Raw genomic sequence first — 20,200 nt, 5'->3', positions numbered from 1 at the left:
TCACGTTGTCATTCTTCAGTCGGCTGACATCTTGATTGGCTACCTCGAGAGCAGCTTTCAGTCTGGAGTTCTCCTGCTCAAGAGTTCCGATTGAAGCCATTTTCTCTTCGGCAAGCCTCGTTTTCTCCAAGACCTCCTTCTGTGCTTCTGCAAGATCTTGATCCTTCTTCAGAGCTTCTTCTAGTTTATCTGCGGCACGATGAGTGAAATAAACATCAAGAATGGACAAGGAAGAAAAGCCACTCGTCAAGAATGGAGAACCTCACCAGCCATACCTTTTGCTTCTTCTTGCGCCTTCTTCAAATTCTCCTGAGCAAGCTTCAAGTTAAGGTTGAGCTGGATCTGCTGATTCTCCAACTCAGTATAGCGAGCTACAAGTTCGCAGGATTTCTGTAAAAAAAATCAGTCGACGGACGTCCAATATAAGTTGCTTCCGAGTAACTAAGAGACAATGATGACGTTTCTAAGACCACAGCTGAATCAAAAACATTCGAAAGTAGTCTCGGGGACTACACCCAGTGGGTGCACTCAGCGTGCCCCCACTATAAAAAAAAGTCGACTACCCGCAGTCGACCGGATACTGTTCCATTCGACATGGCCTAACCAGACCGAGTGAAGAAATATAGCTACAGCAATACAATATAAAGACTACAGTCGACTGCCAACAGTCCACCGTAGTCTCGGGGACTACACCCAGTGGGTGCACTTAGCGTGCCCCCACTCGTCCAAGAATTGGCAGACACACCCAGTGGGTGTACAGATATAAAGATCTTCGGAAAAGAGATTCTTTAAACAGCATATCGTAACAGACCAAGTGTTGAGTCGACTGACCTGGACGTTACTCTGAAGAGCCGAACTCGCGTCATAAGCTGCTTGGATGGCCTCCCGAGCCACTTTCACTTGCTCCATCATGATCCCCGCCTGGCGTATAGCCTCTTTTGTGGCAGCCGCTTGGTCCTCAGGAACGGGATACGCGGCAAAAAGCGAAGGCGGATCCGCACTCGACGTCGAGGGCCGCACACTCGTCAGGGGAATGGCGAAAGTCACAGAAGCCCGAGTGGTGTCACCACCATCCCGAGCTACGGCCTCAGACGCCGGAGCAGATTGGGGGGTCTTGTCAGCCGACGCCCTCCTGTTCCTTCTCACTCTCAGCGGTTCGTTGTCGTCGTCATGCGGGAGGTTGATAACATGAGGAGGAGCTACAAGAAAAAATTCAATCGACCAGAGTTGCAATAAATGTCCAGTTGACTCAAAGCAGAACATCAGTAATCATACCAGGGTTGGAGGTAACAGCATCCTCCATCTCTTGGTCGTCGTCCTTGGCGGAGATCTCAGAAGTAGCCGCGCTGCAAATCTCGAAAGTCAGTCAGTTGGCTCAATGAATCGACCAAGGATCTGTCCACGGTCAACAAAGTAAAACAAGTTTTATTATTACCCAGAAATGGTAGGGACAGCCATCTTCATCTTGGGCAGAGCCTTGGGCGGCTTGGACGGCGTCGCGTGTGGGTGCTTGGGAGCCTTTCCAGTCGGCGTAGGAGAAGAGGTCCGAGGGCGTTTCGACGACTGCCCAACAGGAGCAGTCGCCTTGCCACGTTCCCGCGCTTGGATCGTGTGTAAGCTTGGATCACCTCTCCGGGCGGGGGGGGGGGGGGGGTTCAACCTCCTCCTCCTCCTCCTCTTCGCTGGAGTAGACGTCATCGTCTCCCTCTCCTTCACCATCGGACTCCCACTCGCCTTGATCGCCTCCGCTCGCCTCCCCTTCCTCAGTTGGCTCCTGTGCCCCGTTGGGCATCGAGTACATCTCAGTAGTCGCCTGGAAAACAACAAACAAGACAAAAGTCAATCAACCAACTCAAAGAAGACCAACGAAGAAAGCAAGATCTCAGTCGGGAGCATAAAGACAGACCTGATCCACGTCATATGAGTTGTCAAGTGGAATTACCCTCCTGGCTCCTCGGGGGTTGTCTTTGTTTCCTGTGATGCTCGACAGCCACCCCTCCAGCATCTCATCAGTGACCTCCTCTGGGTGGATCCGAGTGGTGTCGTCGAGACCCGAGTACAGCCACATCGGGTGGTCACGAGCCTGGAGCGGTTGGATGCGCCTCCGAAGGAAGACCTCCAGCATGTCCATACCAGTCACGCCCTCGCGGACAAGCTCAACCACTCGACCAGCCAGCACTTTGACTTGGGCCTTTTCCTCCGGCGTCACTTTCAGAGAAGCAGGTTTTTCAGCTCGGTCGAGAGAGAAAGGGGGAAGACCAGTCGACTGTCCTGGGGTCGCCTGGTCTTGACAGTAAAACCAGGTCGCCTGCCAACCGCGGACCGACTTTGGGAAAGTGATAGATGGAAAACAACTCTTTCCCCTCGTCTGGATCGCCAGGCCCCCGCACAGCTGGATCACCTGCATCCTTTCGTCACTCGACTTGGCCTTCTTGACCGATTGAGAACGACAGGTAAAGATGTGCTTAAAGAGTCCCCAATGGGGGCGGCAACCCAAGAAACCCTCACACATGGAAATGAAATTAGCAAGATATACGATGGAGTTGGGAGTCAAGTGGTGGAGCTGCGCTCCGAAGAAGTTCAGAAAGCTCCGGAAAAAAGGATGAGGAGGCAGAGAAAACCCGCGGTCGATATCGGTGGCTAGGAGCACACACTCACCGTCGCGAGGTTCGGGTTCGATCTCTCTCCCCGGGAGACGCGCAACTTCGTGGGGAATGACTCCCCCCTCGACCATGTCGTCAAGGTCCTCTTGCCGGATCTCCGACGGCATCCAGTCGCCCTGGATCCAGCCTCTGGGCAGAGCGGACCTTGAGGAAGATCCGCCCCGAGCAGACCTCTTCCCTTTCCCCTGCGCCGCCGCCTTCTTCGCGCGCTCCAGAGCGGACGTCTTGTCCTTCACCATCGTCGCCGGCAAATCTCGAACGGGCCTGCGGTGCTAGGGTGAGAGCGGAGGTGGCGGAGGAACTCGCGAAGGGAGAGAGGAAGAAGAGGGCGCACTGTTTGGAAACCCCAAGCCGACGGCTTATAAGAGGCTGCTTCCGAGTGGCTGACTGGTAGGCCCAGGCAATCTAGTCAAATCCCGCAGCGGACGCGCGCGCAGTACGTGGCGAAAAAGGTGGCGTGGAAATCGAGGAGCTTCCGCTTTATCGCTTCCGATTACTGCGGCCGCTCCCGTCCCGCGCGCTTCCCGAAATTCAAACCCCGCGACATCCGTGGGTTGCAGAACGATTCGTCAGACAGAAGATCCCTTTCACACCATCATTCGGAGCTTCACAAGCAAGGTAATTCACTCGATGAAAGGCCTGGAATGGATCAAGGCGACTGAAAGAGGTTGATGACGTCATCCGTGACGATTGACCCAAAACGAGGCACTCATGTAGCCCAAAGAACCAGTCAGAAAGATCTCCAACTCTGTCCCCACTCTAACCTCGATCCATTTGGGGGCTAATGATGAAGCTATGTACCTAGGGTAGGGGCACGGACCTGTCCAAAGAGCCCCACCCAAGGACATCCCTAGAAGAAGTCACCTTTCAATCCACTTGAAGGTATCCCACTCGACGGGTTCAAGACACTCGACCAAGAAGCTATCACTCGACCATGAAGCCAGCCATTCGACAGCCAGGAGATCTAAAGTCACTCCGCAAGAAAACGGTCGGCTATTAAGTAGTCTTTATGGTCATTATAGCACTTATTAGGGGCGTTACCAGTAACGCCCAACCTTAAATGTACCTTAAACCCTGCATTACTGAGGGCAGCAGAGGGCCGGCGAACTCTATATAAGCCACCCCCTCCTCAGTATGAAGGGTTCACACCCCTGTTATTCACATGCATATAATCCAATCGACCGCCTCCGGGCACCGAGACGTAGGGCTGTTACTTCCTCCGCGAAGGGCCTGAACTCGTAAACCTCGTGTGCTTACAACTTCTCCATAGCTGAGATCTAGCCTCTCCATACACACCCCCCTACATCACTGTCAGAGTTAGAACCACGACATGGGCCGCGGGCTTAAATGGACCTGACACAAGTAGGCCTTATATGGGCCGGCCTACTATTTTTTACTGGGCTGACCTTTTCACCGGAATGGGCCACTGTTGGGTCGTGCCACGTGTCGACCTATCATAGGCGCCTCCAGTCCAATGAGTGGATGACATCTGTCCCAACGGTGAGGCAACACGTGTTTCCTCCGGCCAATGATGATTTTACACGTGGAAAATCCCCATTGGTTCCGGCTGTTAACGGGTTATCGGATCCAAAACCGGACACGATAGCTTAACGGCGTTCCGTTATGGTAGATGCCACGTGTCGGTCACCCTTGACGAAAGCACTTCTGTGACGCACGATTTATCGTCACGGAAGTGGACACTTCCGTGATGATAATTTTGGTAATGTCATGGAACACTTCTACGACAGCACAGGTATGACTATCTTGATTCTATCATAAATTTGTCATGGATGTACATGCATGACAGAAAACGTGACCTACTATGACAAACATGTATCATCATGGAAGTGTATTTTTTTTGTAGTGATATGTGCCCAATCATGCGTATCAGGAAGTTAATACTTCAGAAGGCTCATGACTCGCCATACCCGATTCACCCTGGAAACACCAAGATGTATTTGGATATGAAGGAGCGTTTCTGGTGGACAGGTATGAGAAGGATATTGCTGAGTATGTAGCAGTATGTGATGTATGTCAGAGAGTGAAGGCAGAACATCAGAAGCCAGCAGGATTACTTCAGCCTATGCCCATACCAATGGAAGTTGGACAAACTTGGCATGGACTTTATGACCAGATTACCCAGGACCAGATCAGGATATGACTCCATCTGGATAGTAGTTGATCGCTTGACCAAAGTGCACTAGACTTTGGGTACCAGGCTTGCGTTCAGTATAGCCTTTTATCCGCAGACAGATGGACAGACTGAGAGAGTCAATCAGATTCTGGAGGACATGTTGAGAGCTTGTGCGCTAGATTATGGATCTAGTTGGGATGACAATTTTCCTTACGCAGAGTTCTCATACAACAATAATTATCAGGCTAGTTTGAAGATGGCCCGTTTCAAAGCTTTGTATGGAAGAAGGTGTAGGACACCGTTAATGTGGGATGAAGTTGGAGACCGTCATTTTTTTGGACCAGATTTAATCAAGGAATCTGAAGAGAAGGTTAAGTTGATTCATGATAGACTGAAGGTAGCTCAGTCCAGGCAGAAGAGTTATGCCGATACTAAACACAAGGAGGTAGCCTATGAGATTGGAGAAAAAGCATATCTTCGTGTTTCACCGCTCCGAGGAGTTAAACGATTCAGAGTCAAGGGAAGGTTAGCCCCGAGATTTGTAGGACTATATCAAGTTCTAGAATGTATGGGAGAAGTTGCCTACAAGTTGGAGTTACCTGAAGGATTGTCAGGAGTACATGATGTGTTTCACGTTTCCCAGTTGAAGAAGTGCCATGCTGAGATGGCCGGTATTCTTCTAATAGATAGAGTGCCCCTGGAAGCAATTCAGTTGGAGAGTGACTTAACCTACGAGGAGAAACCCGTCAAGATTCTTGAGTTTTCCAGCCGAGTTACACGCAGTAAGGTTATCATGTTTTGCAATGTTTAGTGGAGCCACCATACCGAGGAAGAAGCCACCTGGGAGCGAGAAGAAGACCTATGGAAAGACCACCCACACCTATTTTCTAGCCAACCCGAATCTCGAGGGCGAGATTCATCTTAAGGGGGGTAGGTTTGCAACATCCCAATTTTCAATTGGGATGTTATACATAGGTCATCATATGCATATCATATTTTATTTGCACTTTGGTTGTGATCCTGGAAATCTTAAGCAACTCAAGGACTGAAGGATAGAGTTGGAGATTTCACAAATTTTCATATTTGAATTTTTTTCAAAATTGGAAAGATGATCAATTTGATTTTAATATTTTTCTCTCCAGTTATTTCCAATAATAAAAATAAATGCGAGAAGATAAAATGACTTCTTCAAAAGAGAGGAATATTGGAGAAGAAATTTTAAAATCAAATAATTATTTTATTTGAATTTTATTTGAATTAGAAAAATATGCATTTTTTAAAATTGCATTTTTAGGCTAGAAAAATGTTCACCTTGTTCTAAATATTGGGCTTGGACGGTGAAAATTGTTTTTGGTATTTTTTAGAATTTTTTCATATTTTATTAGGATTTTTTCGGGCGGAATTTATATAAAAAAATCTTCGTCGCTCGACTGGGCCGAAGGCCCAGCCGAGCCAGGTCAGTCCGCTCGCGCCGCCGCCTTCCCCGCGCGTCGTTGTGTCCAAGCCGGACTCCGGCAAGGAGTCCGAGCCGCCGCCGCTGACCCCTTGCCCAAGCCGCCGCCCCCTTTAAAACCGGAGCCGCTCCCTCTCCTCAACCGCCGCCGCCGCAGCCCGCCTCCCCACAACGCCGCTCGCCGCTGCTGCGTCACACCACCGCCTGCGCCGTCGCCGCACAACCCCGCGCAGCCGTCGCCGCCCGCTGCTGCCGCCGCTCGCCGCCGACGTCGCCTTGCCTGCCGGAGCCGCGCCTGATCTCGCCGTTGACGCCACCACCGTTTTTCTCCAGTTAACCGGTAAAAACCGTTCGGTTTTCCTCGGTTTTCTTTCGGTTTATTTTAGGGTTATGGTTTTCTCGGTTTTTCTGATCGGTTCTAAGTAGCGGACGTTCGTCCATTAATCCGCGGTAGAGAACATTTTCGTTCAGTAGGGTTCTGTAGCGAACGTTCGTTCATTAGGCTTTTCTTTTTATTTTAGTTTCCTGCCAGGGACCTATCTGCAATTACTTTTATCACAGATTAGTCCCTGATATTCAAACCCTCATTACTTTTTGCTCGTTTATCCAAATCCAGTGAAACCAACGCCAATATCTTCGCCTTGTTCCCCTCTTTCTAGATAATCAACTTAAACATGGTTTTGACAATTTAAAATTTGGTTTCAAGCAGATTTGGTTTCGAACTTCTTTTGATCGCAGTTTGAGTTTTGTAGCTCCGATTCGATTGATTCTTTTTGCAAATCGAAGCTTTTCAGTTGAACTTTCAGTTTGGATCTTTTCTCTTGAGTTTTACCCTTGCATATTCTGCTTGAGTGCTTATGTATGCTATTGTTTGTTCACGATAGAGTTTCTGGAGTGCGAAGCGTGCTACTACGAGTCACTAGGGTTTTCAGATCGTCAGCAAGGCAAGTAACACTTTGATCATATCCCTTATTACCCAGTTTTTATGCATTAGTTTCAATCCTCAAACACTGCATGGTTAGGACTTGATAACATGTGGGTACTGGGAAGTAGTTGATGAGGTAGGAACATATTGCCCTTTTTGTATCAAACCCTGGGTGTTACTACGTTATGCTTATACTGCTATGCTATGCTTGTAGACGTGGTTTGGTTTGAGTGATCCATGACAGATGTGAGAGTTTCTAATTAATGGTTAAACTTAAGGTGGCTACTTTAATACACATCTGGGTGGATTGGTTGAGGCACCCTGGAGCACCCAGTGGTTGTCTGGGCACCTGGAGTAATCCAGTGTTGTCCTAGGATATCCCAGAGTACCCGTGTGATCATCCTACGGTTTGCCACCCAGGCTCAAAGGGATCATAAGATTATCCATGCTAGAAACTTCCGTGTGCAGCCACAAGCCAATATGGGCCTTGTCATAGTTGAGTAAGTTATGGGAATCCTTTCCATGATGGGCTAGCAGATGTAGGGGATTGTAGGTGTACCGACCTATCTATCGGTTAAGGTGACCTCTTAGGAAAGACTGTGTATCGGTCATCCATTTCTCAAACACCATGCAGTGCGAGAAATACAACGGAGGAGAACGAGTCTTCTGGGGGAAAAGTGCGCAAACCTCTGTAGAGTGTATAAACTAATCATGGTTAGCCGTGTCCCCGGTTATGGACATCTTGAGTATCTGGTACTTGAATCATTATGTTGATCTCATCACTATACTTAATTAACTTGTTGGGTTACAACTATTATTTTGGGATTGAGTTGGAGGAACCTTCTCAATAATTTTTTAACCAACTTGGTAGTTAAATAAAATATATTCCTTTGTTGTAGGGAAAAACTAGCTTTATGCAAATGATAACCATAGAGCCTCCACCAGCCTTATATGCATGTAGTGATAGTTGTTATTTGTTCATTGATCTATAGTGTTTTCTTGCCAGCATATTCCATGTGCTGACCTACACAGGCTGCAATGTATTATGTTGTAGAGTTTTTAGACGAAGAGTAAGGTGTGCTAGGTCGTTGTCATGCACTCAGCTATGCTATTGGAGTTGATGGACTCATTTACCTTTGAAGCTGCCGCCGTTATCTTATTTAGATGTCCTTCAGCCATATTATTGTAATAAGTTCTCTTTTTGAGACATTCGATGTAATAATTGTGTGATTGAACTCTGTTATAAAACCCCGAGTATTGTGTGTGTCAGCATTACCGATCCAGGGATGACACTTAAGCACAGAGATTTGACCGTCTGAGGTCATATTGCTACATTGGTATGCCCAAGGCACCCCAAGTAAATATTCAAGGAGACTCAAGTGTCTAAGCTTGGGGATGCCCCGGAAGGCATCCCATCTTTCTTCAACAAGTATCAGTATGTTTTCAGATTCATTTCGTTCATGTGATATGTGCAAATCTTGGAGCATCTTTTGCATTTAGTTTTCACTTTTCTTTGATGCACCATGCTGGTATGAGATAGTCCATGGTTGATTTATAGAATACTCATTGCACTTCACTTATATCTTTTGATTATGGCTTTATAGAATGCTTCATGTGCTTCACTTATATCATTTGACGTTTGGATTGCCTGTTTCTCTTCACATAGAAAACCGTTGTTTGAAGAATGCTCTTTTGCTTCACTTATATTTATTAGAGCATGGTCTTTTGTAGAAATAAGTAAACTCTCATGCTTCACTTATATCTATTTAGAGAGTCAATAGGAATTGGAAAATTGCGTGGTTAGTGATGAAAGCCTACATAAAACTTGTGGATCACTGAATTTGATATGTTTGATTCCTTGCGATAGTTTTGTGATATAGAGATGGAATATGTGGGAGGTACTAGTAAATGGTTGTGTTTAGTAAGAACATTGGTGTTAAGGTTTGTGATTCCCGAAGCATGCACGTATAGTCTCTTGTTATGCTATGAAGTTGGAGCATGATTTATTATTGATTATCTTCCTTATGAGTGGCGGTCCGAGACGAGTGATGGTGTTTTCCTATCAATCTATCCCCCTAGGTGCATGCATAGTAGTACTTTGCTTCGAGGGCTAATAAACTTTTGCAATAAATATATGAGTTCTTTATGACTAATGTGAGTCCATGGATTATACACACTCTTACCTTTCCGCAATTTGCTAATCTCTATAGTACCGTGCATTGCCCTTTCTCACATCAAGAGGTGGTGCAAACTTCACAGGTACATCCAAACCCCGTGATATGATACGCTCTATCACACATAAGCCTTATTATATCTTCCTCAAAACAGCCACGATACCTACCTATTATGGCTTTTCCATGGCCATTCCGAGATATATTGCCATGCAACTTCCACCGCTTCCGTTTGATGACTTGAGCATTCATTGTCATATTGCCTTGTATGATCATATAGCTGACATAGTAGTTGTGGCTCAGCCACCGTTCATCATTTTTCATACATGTTACGCTAGATCATTGCACATCCTGGTACATGCCAGAGGCATTCATATAGAGTCATACTTTGCCATAGGTATCGAGTTGTAATTTTTATTTCTTTTGAGTTATAAGTAAATAGAAATGTGATGATCATCATTATTCATTTTTAGAGTAGTGCCCCAGTGAGGAAAGGATGATGGACACTATGATTCCCCCACAAGTCGGGATGAGACTCCGGACAATGAGAGAAAATAAAAAGAAGAAGAAAAAAGAAAAAAAGAAAAAAAGAAAGAAAAAAAAAGAAAAAAGAAAAAATAAACAAAGAGAAGGGGCATTGTTAGTATCCTTTACCACACTTGTGCTTCAAAGTAGCACCATGTTTTTCATATGGAGAGTCTCCTATGTTTTCACTTTCATATACTAGTGGGAATTTTTCATTATAGGATTAGATGCACACTCACTTAGTTTTCATATTGTGCTTTCATACACTTATCGATCTTAGTGCATTCGTTGCATGGCAATCCCTACTCCTCGCATTGATATCGATTGATGGGCATCTCCATAGCCCGTTGGTTAGCCGCGTCGATGTGAGACTTTCTTACTTTTTTGTCTTCTTTATATTTACCCCTATCATCATACTCTATTCCACCCGCAGTGCTATATCCATGGCTTGCGCTCATGTATTGCTTGAGGTTGAAAAAGTTGAAGCGCGTTAAAAAGTATGAACCAATTGCTTGGCTTGTCATCGGGGTTGTGCATGATAAATACTTTGTGTTAACAAGACAGTGCATGACAAGACTATATGATTTTGTAGGGATAGCTTTCTTTTGCGTTGATATTTTGAAAGACATGATTCTTTGTTGGGATGCCTGAGTATTGATGTATTTATGTCAAATTATAGAATATTGCTTTGAATCATTTATGTCTTAATATTCATGCCATGATTAGATATATGATCAAGTTTATGCTAGGTAGCATTCCACATAAAAATTATCTTTTTTATCATTTACCTACTCGAGGACGAGCAGGAATTAAGCTTGGGGATGCTGATACATCTCCATCATATCTATAATTTTTGATTGTTTCATGCCAATATTATACAACTTTTACATACTTTTGGCAACTTTTCATATGATTTATTGGACTAACCTATTGATCCAGTGCCTAGTGCCAGTTCCTGTTTTTTTGCATGTTTTTTGTATCGCAGAAAATCCATATCAAACGAAGTACAAATGCAATAAAATTTTATGTAGAATTATTTTGGAATATATGTGATTATTGGGAGTTGGAATCACCGCAAACGGAGGCCCACACAGCCCACAAGACACAAGGGTGCGCTAGAGGCTCCTGGCGCGTGGTGGTGGGTTGTGCCCTCCTCGAACGTCGGTTGGAGCTCTACTTCGGGTGCAAGGAAGCTTATATCCGGGAAAAATTGTGTTACAATCTCAACGCAATCGGAGTTACGGATCTCCCAAAATATAAGAAATGGTTTCCGACCCGATCTGGGAACGCGAAACAGAAGAGAATAGAGAGGGAGATCCAATCTCGGAGGGGCTCCCGCCCCTCCGCCACCATGGAGACCAAGGACCAGAGGGGGAACTCTTCTCCCATCTAGGGGGAGGCCAAGGAAGAAGAAGAAGGAGGGGGGCTCTCTCCTCCTCGCTTCCGGTGGTGCTGGAGTGCCACCGGGGCAAAGATCGAGAAGACGATCTACATCAACAATCTTGCTACCATCAACACCAACTCTCTCCCCCTCTATGTAGCGGTGTAACACCTCTTTTCCCTGCTGTAATCTCTACTTAAACATGGTGCTCAACTCCATATATTATTTCCCAATGATCTATGGTTATCCTATGATGTTTGAGTAGATCCGTTTTGTCCTATGGGTTAATCATGATCTTGGTTGGTATGATTGTATATTTTATATATGGTGCTATCCTATGGTGCCCTTCGTCTCGCACAAACATGAGGGGCCCTCGATGTAGGGTGTTGCAACATGTTCATGGTTTTCTTATTGTCAGTGTTGCGGGGGTGATAGCAGCCTAAACATGATTAGGTGGGTTATGGCATATGGGAGTAAAGAGGACTTGATACTTAATGCTATGATTGGGTTTCCTTACCTGAATGATCTTTTGTAGTTGCGGATGCTTGCTAGAGTTCCAATCATAAGTGCATATGATCCAAGTAGTGAAAGTATGTTAGCTCATGCCTCTCCCTCATGTAAAATTGCAAGAATGATTACCGGTACTTATTATTGATTGCCTAGGGACAAATAACTTTTTTGTTGACACAAACCCTTTTTCTAAACACCTAACTTTTATTATCTTGCAAAGTACTTCTAGTTTTATTCTTGCAAAGTAGTTCTAGCATCACTCCTACAAACTAGTTTCATACTTGCTTTCGACAAAGCAGACGTCAAGTGTGCGTACAGTTGTATCGGTGGTCGATAGAACTCGAGGGAATATTTGTTCTACCTTTAGCTCCTCATTGGGTTCGACACTCTTATTTATCAAAAAAGGCTACAAATGATCCCCTATACTTGTGGGTTATCACCAGCCGCAGGGCGCTCAACATATCCATACACGAACAACAGAGGTCGAGGATGTCACTGGGGAAATTGCTCCAATCGCGGCTCATATGGATGCTGCGCGGTTCGCGTTCGGCCATGGTGGAGTTTGGAAGGTGGGGTTTTGGGGGGCTTGATTTACGGGGGAGAAGGTTCTCGGTGCTGGAGCGGCTAGCGAGGGAATAATGGTACTAGGTGAGCGAGGTAAGGGTGCGCGGGGCACAATGAGATGATGAAGAGTGACCTCAGGATCTCCAGCGAGACGGAGATGGGGATGGACTGGTGCTAGGGGAGAGGGAGGCGAGTGAGGGCGACGGCATTTAACCCCTTTCCGCGATGGCATTTGGAACCATCGCCAAGTGAGTGTATGTGATAGGGGGTCCTTCCCTCATGTCCCAGAAACCGTCGGGGATAGGGCCCCTACAGTACTCCTACTCATTTTTGCTCGCATTGCCATCGTAGTCGGTATTCTGTAGTGCTACGTTTACGACGCACGACCCAACACAAACGGTTCACTATTATAGAACGTGTATGATGCGCGGCCCATCACAAACAGTTCACCGTTAAGAAGATTAGCTAATTGTCGTACGAGTGTCGGACAGGATTACGAAACGTCGGACCGTCATAACATCGTCGTACACGACAACTATCACACACGCTATCCTGTGGTGCAACATTTACGATGCATACTTCATCAGAAACAGTTCATGGTTGCGAATCGTGTACGATAAGGCAACTAACACAAACGTTTAGTTTGCCCGCACCGTTTGTGATATTGTCTGACATCGCACACGGTTTGCAAACGACAACTGTGTGCATGCTTGCACACATTTCCTCTCTGTGAACCGTCTCAGATTATGGTGCATATCGCAAATGTTTGTGTTTTACCAACCGTGTGTGCCGTAACAACCTGGAGAGCGTAATTTCACCCTAATTTAATTGCTACTTTTCCAAATTGTACCAGATTTGGATTTGAATTTGAATGTATGCTACAACTTTATTCATATCCATCAGGTTCAAACAGCCAATGCATTACTCGATTCATAGGCACATATGTTCAAGAATTACATAAGAACCAAATAAAGAATGATGAACCACAGTTGTATACTTGTACAATTAAAGACGATAAAGAAATAGGCGAAATATATTCTGGTTGCTGAACAAGGTGAAGTGGAATGCCCATATTGTTCCCTCCTCCATGCAGAAGGCACGCACGACTCTAGTCCAACCCCTTGTGATGGCCGACCTCCCATCCTTCATGGTCTTCATGAAAACATCAAGATAATCATCGTGTTCTGGTAGAAATACTTTAACCTTTGCATGCCCACCAATCATGTAGTTTGAGAGGTAATCTTGAGTAAACTACTTTGGCAACCACTACAAAGGAAAAATATCAGACATTGTCATCTAACACAACTCATTATGGGCAGTAAAAAGAAGGCTACAGATTTCTTACTTACCATCTTGTAGTTTGCTGTTGTCTTGGATAAAGTGTAAACAAATAGTTTAATTGCCATCTTTGGACACATTTTACTAACAATCTTTATCAGCTTCCTCACTTGATGCTAGTTCATCGATATCTCATTGACCCATACAAAGAAAGGGTTGAAGTGCGGATCTTTACCAATGACATATGTACCTAAAAGCACCAAGTTAATATTAGAAGCTAAACATCAATTGCACAATGATGTAGCACAAAACTCTTTTATAATATGTCTATATACATCTGTATGTGGTAGTCCATTTGAATTCTCTCAAAAGACAAATATTTAGGAACAGAGGGAGTGTCTTATAACATCCAATATACTCACATATTAGATGAATTAACATCTTATATTATGGGCCTGAAGGAGTTTAGTGCATTCTTACAAACTATCGGCTGATTAACTACTGCTGTATCCAGGGGTTACAGTTAGTTTGAGCTAGTTAGGGCTCAAATAGCCCTAAAGTATATCTAAACATGAGGGCTAGTTTGAGCTAGTTGCATCTATAACCCACCCAAAAAAACTATCCAATCCAAGAGGTGCTAATTGGAGCTAGTTCTCCTAGTGCATTTATTGTCAATCTAACCCTGCCATCCAAACAACTCTTTGGATGGAGTTAGTTCAGGGTTAGTAATGAGCTAGAAACTAACTCTAACCTCTAGCTAAGTTGAGTATCCAAACAGGGTTGTGTTGTTGTTGTTGCTGTTGTTGCTGTTGTTGCTGTTGCTGTTGCTGTTGCTGTTGCTGTTGCTATTGCTGTTGTTGTTGCTGTTGCTGTTGCTATTGGTGTTGCTATTGCTGTTGGTGTTGTTGTTGTTGTTGTTGTTGTTGTTGTTGTTGTTGTTGTTGTTGTTGTTGTTGTTGTTGTTGCTGCTGCTGCTGCTCTTCTACATATATCTAGACATCATTAGAACATTAATGTAACACTCTTCCTTGTTACTATGTAGCCTATGATAGCATATTTAGACATTAAATACAATGCATGTTGCTATGTAGCCTCAGATATATTACATATGGCCCTAGTTAACCTAACAATAAATGGGTTGCAGATATATACAATTAAAAGCCCGATTCACCGATTAGTCCCTTATTAGCCGCCGGCCTATATGGTACTAACCTTGATGGAATGAAACTAACCTCGATGGAAAACAACAGTCGTTCCCAAAATTGTACTGTGTAGGTACATCGAGAAGCATGTTAAGCACAACAGTTCATACTTGCACATATAGAACATCACGTTGTGAATAACTGGAATAAACAAGGCATACTACGAACAACCAAAGATAGCATTTGAAATTGGACATATGCTAACTACAAACAATCGAACAATCAAAAAACTTTAAAAGAGGCATATGCTAGCTATAACAGGCTTAACAACAAGCAAATATAAGCATTCCTATCAGTATGTTTAAAAATGGATTGACGAAATGTACTGCACAGTAAGTAATTGCACATATAGAGCATCACATTGTGAACAACTGAAATAAACAAGGCATACTGCAAACAACCAGATATAGCAATTAAAACTGGACATATTCTCACTACACTACAAAAGAGACTCGACAAAACAAATCATGGGTTTCCCCCTGTGAAGAGGCACGACAAAACAAATCATGGGTTTCCTCACTTGTCACAGATGGTCTTGTTCCCATGGGAAGAGCACGGACCCTGGATGTGCTCCATGTTGTCGCAGATGGGGTCCTTCCCTTTGGAAGAGCACGACTGTAGGGTGCCCTCCTTGATGTCGCAGACGGGAGCTTTCCCCTTGGAAGAGCAGATGGGCTCTTTCCCGTTGGAAGAGCCGGAGAGGGTGCCTTCCTCGTGGTTGCCATCGATGAGGTCTGACTTGGAAGCTGTGGATCTCAAGCCATCATCGCAGAACGTGTCCTTCAGAAAAGACAAAAGGCTCAATGGCGATGTAGAATGGCAAATTGTTGACAGCGAGCGAGAGGAGATCAACGGCGGGGCCATGGATGAGATCGACGGCGGTTGAACCCGAGGGGTTGGGTGTGGACCACATAACCTGTGACATAGCCCACCTCAGGCCGTCGCTGTCGATGACCTCGATGTCGTAGCCGGCGGACGAGACATGCCCGCATACTCTAGCTCGCTTCTTGAGTGCCTACCGCCAGTAATGGTTGTCAGCTTCCTCGGCGACATCGGACGAGGAGACCGCTATACACCTCTTTTGGGCCAGTCGCTCCTCGAGTTCCACGGGAAGCGTAGCCGGGCTTAGGTTGTGACACTCTGGAGTGGGGGATGGGGATCTATGGGAAAGGGGGCGTTTGGCAGGCGTCATCTAAGAAACTCAGGGCGGCATCGGTATGGAGATCGGTGGGTAAGCTGCACGGGCAAACTGGCAGATGTTGACAATGGAGGCCTTGCGGCGGTGGGGACCTTGCTAGGGTTTCGAGCAAGGGAGGTTGTGTGTGTGTGCGCGTGCGCATGCTCGAGAAGGTTTTGGTGTGTGTGTGTGTGGAGGGGGGTGTTTGAGGTAATGACGCGGGTACTGAAAATTTTAGTACGCGGGAGTCAAACACGGGATTGAAATGCCAGGCTATTGAAAATTTTGATGATAGTGCATCGCACACGGTCCGGAGATAACAACTGTGTGTTATGAAACAAAAAAACCCTCGAGGCGGGCAGATATTTTCTAGGGATGCAGGTGGGATTGCGAACAAGAAACATCGCACACGGTCTGGAGATAACAACAGTGTGTTATGAAACAGAAAAACCCTCGAGGCGGGCAAATATTTTTGAGAGGGAGAGCCTCATGGAGCCCAATGTACTATGCGGATGTTTGTGTGACGGGTGCATCGTCATGGCACACGGTTAGTTTGAGTGAAACGTGTCTGTTGCGTCATCCAACTTATCTAATGTTCATAAATTTGGCAAAAAATGACACGAGAGAGGGTCAGAACACGAACACACTTGCATGTGGACCACTGTTCAAGATATCTTCCGATATTCTAATAAATCAGCCGATTTATCAGAAACCGTTGTCTGGCAGATAAGATAAATTGACCGATAAATCAACCGATATGGCGATAAATCGGCCGATATGCCGATAAACTGGCCGATTTACCGCTTATCATGGGCTGGACGATAAGTTCTAGATAAGCGATATCCCCAACATTGATGTGGACCAAATTTATGTATCAAAAGGGTGGTTTGATTTTCAAATACCAAATGCAACTTCGATGTGGCACCTCTGTCGCAAAGCGCACTGTATTGCTTGCCCCCACCCCCCTTGTGTCGGCGCGAAGGGAATCCTAAGCTATGAATGCATGCCCCTCCCCCCAACCGAGCTTCACCATAGCAAAGTGCGAAGTAGCTAGTAGCCCCCCTCCTCCCTCGTGTCGGCACGAAGGGAATCCTAAGCTATGAATGCATCCCCCCAACTGAGGTTCATTCACCTAGCAAAGTGCGAAGTAGCTAGCAGTCCCCCTCCCTCGTGTCGGCACGAAGGGAATCCTAGGCTATGAATGCATGCCCCCCCAACTGAGGTTCACCCTAGCAAAGTGTGAACTAGCTAGCAGCCCCCCTCCCTCGTGTCGGCACGAAGGGAATCCTAAGCTATGAATGCATGCCCCCCCCCCTAACCAAGGTTCACCTAGCAAAGTGCGAAGTAGCTAGCAGCCCTCGTGTCAGCACGAAGGGATTCCTAAGCTATGAATGCATGCCCCCCAACCGAGGTTCACCTAGCAAAATGTGAAGTAGCTAGCAGCCCCCTCCCTTGTGCCGGCATGAAGGGAATCCTAAGCTATGAATGCATGCCCCCCAACCGAGGTTCACCCTAGGAAAGTGCGAAGTAGCTAGCAGCCACCCCTCCCTCGTGTTGGCACGAATGGAATCCTAAGCTATGAATGCATGCCCCCCTGACCGAGGTTCACCTAGCAAAGTGTGAAGTAGCTAGCAGCCCCCCTCTCGTGTTGGCACAAAGGGAATCCTAAGCTATGAATGCATGCCCCCTCCCCCCAACCGAGGTTCACCTAGCAAATTGCGAAGTAGCGAGCAGCCCTCACCCCCCTCGTGTCACCATGAAGGGAATCCTATGCTATGAATGCATGCCCCCCAACCGAGGTTCACCTAGCAAAGTGCGAAGTAGCACCCCCCATACACTTTCAGTCGGCGGGCCAGAGAGGCATGTATCTCACCAACATGGATCGTAAAACGGACCAAGAATAATCCACCTTGGTCGTACAACCTCTCTCTTGTTGTTGGTCAAAGTGATGGCCGTCCATGCGACCCCGGAGATGGGCTAGCTCGCAAATAATCACGCAAGTAGCTAGTCCCTGAAGACAACCACTACATGCGTGTGGCCCAAACATATGTATGGAGAGGTGTGTTTTTGAGTAACAATGGAACAACTTTGATGTGGCACCATGATTTTGAACTAGAAATCCACAGACTGAGTGAGGGTTAGGTTGACGATGCATATGTATGTTACACCACACTTCAAGCCAACGGCGGGGATTCATGCATGCATGCGTGCATAGTATATGCGCCCAAACTTAATTAGGTTTGAATCTCACCATGACCTATACCACGATAACACGAACCAAATGAAGAATCCGCCATGGTAACCTATCTTGTTGTTGGTCAGGTGATCATGAATGCCCACGTGAGCCCACGAATATATAGGCTTGTCGCCGATAACCACGCGAGGGAGTGTACCATTCAAAGGAAACCACTACATGCATATGTATGGAGGTGATGCGTGCATGCATGTTTGAATACACAACATTGATGTGGCACGTGTGACAAAAATCGTACACTATCTCCCCACACAGAGCGAGACCGGTTCGTGATCTGTCGTTGTACTAGCCTCTTCGACTCGATGGGAGGGATTCATGCGTACACATGCATGCGTGTGTGCTCAAGCTGTATCATGCATGTCATCCCAGAGCAAAAATAATAATCCCCTCCTAAGTCAAATTAACCTCTCTTGTTGTCAGGCAAAAAGTAGTGATGGGCCGAGCGGGCCCGCAAATGGAAAGCATCGATATCGCTGATAACCGCTTAAGTGGGTGCAAGAGGAAAACCACCACCGCTTTTCATGTGGGCCAAACATATATATGTTGAACACCCAAAATGCACAACTTTGATGTGCCACATGCCTCAAAAAACGTAAACCATGCACCCACACAGAGCAAGGTTCATATCAAGCGTACTACATATGATGGTCCCCTTCCCCTCTCTTCACCGCATACTACATGCTCCTGCCGTAATATATGTAACCCAAAAGAATACTCATCGATGGTGAAATTAATTAACCTCTCCCGATGTAGGTCAAAGTGATGCATGCATGCATCGACGATGGCCTCGTGGGCCCACAGATGGAAGCGTCACACGTGAGTGTCCTTGCTAGGATATGCATGTGGCCCAGAAAGGTGTTGTGTGATGTTTGAATAACCAATTTCACAATTTTGATGTGGCATGTGCCTCGAAAACCAAAAAGTCCCGACACTGAGTGAGGTGTACTTGTTCACGGACGCGTACGTATAGTATATATGCTTGTCCCCTCCCACCTCTTCGACGCGTACTATATCCCACCATAACACAAACAAAAAAGATTCCACCTTGCTGGTCAAATTAACCTCACTGCCGGCTGTTCGTCAAAGTGATGGACGACGATCTCACGGGCCCACAGAAAGCATCACACGCGAGTATCGAGTGTCATGTAGGACAACCATCGACTGCATGTGGCCAAAACATTTATGTATGATAGGGTTGTGTAATGTTTTAAATAACGAGTTCACGACTCTGATGTGGCACCGGCCTGCCTAACAAAACGGCCAACCCACATAATGGCTCACAACTCGTAGTGTACTGCGAGCCACCCGCCAGCCCCAGACGCACACACCCACCCACACACCGCGAATCTGCCATAACTACGATGCGTGTTAAATTAATTATCCCATGGTGAACATACATGTTACCAAATGAGGGACGTTTTAATTTCAAAAAAATCACAGAGATCATTAAGATGTTTTAGTACGCTGCTTGATTGATTTTCCATGGGTATAATGTGAAAAAATCAAATTTGAGCTACATGCACACGTGACAGTGCACCTAAATGGATTGGAAAAACACATGTGTCTCACTGGGTGCATGTTTAGTCCCCGTGCAACAAATTTCAAACATTGAGAATCTTGATTTTTAAATTCTAGTACATCCAAAACTTATTTGAAGTTCATGAAACTTATCGTGTTGTCATATGGACACCAATACAAAGTGGCATTGTACTTTTTCTGGTCAAATTTGAGACCAGTTTTGATGTAATCTTTATCTAATAAAAACGGGAGATTATTAATAATTTGGAACCAATATCCCAAACAGATTATTTATTCGAACCGTGAGCGTTAGACCAACAATGGATACGTGCCATGCTTCGGTTAAGAAATAAAGCGGTAGCATTAATCATCCAAATAGAAAAACAATATACATGCCGCCGCGCGACCCGTGTGGCATGCGAGCAGGCGTGAGTTGACGGGACGC

This window comes from Triticum urartu, chromosome 3 (assembly GCF_003073215.2).
Source record: "Triticum urartu cultivar G1812 chromosome 3, Tu2.1, whole genome shotgun sequence".
Classification (NCBI taxonomy): Eukaryota; Viridiplantae; Streptophyta; class Magnoliopsida; order Poales; family Poaceae; genus Triticum; species Triticum urartu.
This window is presented reverse-complemented; position numbering follows the sequence as displayed.